This window comes from Perna viridis, chromosome 7, assembly GCF_037379345.1.
Source record: "Perna viridis isolate PV_CMFRI_1.1 ecotype Kerala chromosome 7, ASM3737934v1, whole genome shotgun sequence".
NCBI classification, from domain to species: domain Eukaryota; kingdom Metazoa; phylum Mollusca; class Bivalvia; order Mytilida; family Mytilidae; genus Perna; species Perna viridis.
This window is the reverse complement of record NC_142451.1, coordinates 41,406,337-41,409,057: the sequence shown is the minus strand read 5'-3', so window position 1 is coordinate 41,409,057 and position 2,721 is coordinate 41,406,337.

The window sequence follows — 2,721 nt, the reverse complement described above, 5'->3', positions numbered from 1 at the left end:
TTTGTTGCTTGTCTTTCTTGTTGTGATGTTACTTTTGCGTTGTTGTATGATGATTATCTACTAATAATTTATCTCTAACTAAGTGGGATTTCATAGGAAAACGGAAGACTCTTTCTCTACCGGTACATCTTTTTTATATTGCAAGTTTTCTTTGGTAGACAAAATTTCTCATAGAAATGTTCTCTATATCTTGAAGTTTAATGTGTGTGTGTGGTTGGGTGTTTTATAGCTTTTGTTAGAATTTTTCATTGCTGTTACTCGACTTTCTTCTGTTAAATGCATATTGAGATCTGATATTGACAAGTCCTTTAAAAAATGGCGTTATTCTGATCATGAATGACGTCATGGTGTTGTCATAAATATACAGTCACCAAGTACAAACAGTTGCATAAAAAGGCAGCGTTGCAATTACTGATGGATTTGATGCTGACTCTTTATTTCACTGAGATCAATATATCAATATCAGTATGAATTATAATATGAACAATTCTATGAACTATATTTAATGCACTGAAGTCAGTTAATGAAAGTAATGTTAAATTATAGATCTGATAAACTCTAGACAGTTACAGTCAAAAGGAATGGCCGAAAAGGTTTGCGTTATATTAAGTTAAAAACCAGAAAGTTGGAAACCCTGCAACGATTCTTACATTTACAAGTATTTGAGATGAAAATGGTGGATTAATCCAAGTGATGTAACGCACTAAACCTCCCGCTTCTGGTACGGCAATTTTAATTGAACAATCATTCTATGTGTTAAGGGAAATGGTTTATATTCGTTGTTTATCAGCATTTATATAGCTTGAGTTATTTTATTGGTTATCGTTCACATCAAATCAGTATGACAGAGCAATCAAGGGAACCAAAGTTATAGCGGTAATCAAAAGAATGTAATCCGGGGACAAAGACCAGTCATTGAAAACAGACAGACACAACAATGAACATAAAGTAACTAAAATCATACGTACAAAGTAACAAAAGCATATTATCAACTTGGACTCCACTAAACACTGGAGCCTGGACCAGGTACACCGGTAGGGTAAGCGTCCTCTGCTTTTCTAGAAACACCCGCCGAGTTTATTATTTTGTCAATGAAAATCGCCAATAAATTAAGTACAATCACCCCTTATGAGATGGGAAAGTACAGTGTTGCAACGTTAAAATTAACGATAAAATATTGTCTTGACGGATTCCTTTATGTCAAAAGATCATTAAATTGTTTTAGTATGCAGCATGTGAACAAAATGCAAAATCAGTAAAAAGAATTTGGATTAGAAAAAAATTAAAATAATTTGTACCATTGTATTGTAAGAGTAATACATTAACTTGAAATACTGAGAATACCCCAGCCCCATACCCGCCTTAAATGTGAAGTGAAATATTTAACGCCTATGTTCAATTATCTCCCTTTGAAATCCTTTACATGTGTACATTCCTTTCATCCTTCATCTACAAATCAATCTTCCTATACCATTTCATGAAGTTAAAATTGTGCTACTGACGAGGTTTGTACATGTAAAACCCTAAAGTTGGATTATCCACTTTTAGTGTCATCGCACAGTAACTTTACATGCATTCCTTCATGCACATCTACATAGGATGACTAACCTTCCTGTTAACAAAATCAATTGAACAGTAAAGGAGAGTTGCACTGACAAATAATGTGGCCACACGGACGGACAACCGGAGAGAGCGTCAAACATACAGACGCAGTGGTTCCTATATACCCAAGATTTGTTTGCGGTGTATGATAAATGATGACTTTCCGAATGGGCAACGGTTGCATGGCTTATTGAGATAATGCCATATTATGGAGGGGATTCATGGTAAAATAAAGTATGTGCATAATGCAATTTTGATCATACAACATTCATATTACAGAGTTAATATAAGAGAAAAAAAAAAGAAAATGATATCGTAAAATGAAGGATGAAATTACGAAACAAAACGGATATAATACTAATATATTTGTAGATAGCATAAGAAAAAATAAAATTCTCATTTAAAAGTGTTGATCTTTAACTTAAATTGCCTTTTTTTCCATGGAACTGACCAGAATTTAGTTTTTTAATTTAGAAAAAAAAAGAGGAAAAGACTTGGTTTTTCCTCTCAAGATGACAAATGTTAATAAATCATAGATTTTTTTTATCCTAAATCATATGTGATTGATTATTATTTGATGACACAACGTAATGTTTAAAAAATTACTGAAACTAATTTTTTAGGAAACATCAGTTTTATAAAAAGAAAAAAAATAGGAAAACAATTTCTACGGTGTTTCACTACATATCTTTCTACAAAACTTTGAAACTTAACCCCAATGGGCATTCTTTTTCAGTAAAAGAAAAAAATAATATATGTTGTGTTCACATTACAACCTTCCATTGATACACCATAACAATCCACGAGTTCATGATGACGACCATTAAACTTCTGTAGTGATGACTTCAATCTTGTAGCAACATAACCCTTTTCCAGAAGCCTATTTGTTAGAGTTCTAGCGCGATTCAAAAAGTCTGCGTAGTTTCGGCAAGCTCTGGCATAACGTATGAGTTGTGATATGAACACTCCATACACAGGTGCTGAAGGGATGTTTCCACAGATAAAAGGAAAGTTAACAATTCTGAATGAAAAGTCATCACGTTTGTTGTAAAGTTTAGTCAATAGTTTTCCTTTACCATCGATTTCTAAGTGTAGGTCAAGATATGAGGCTGGCTTCAC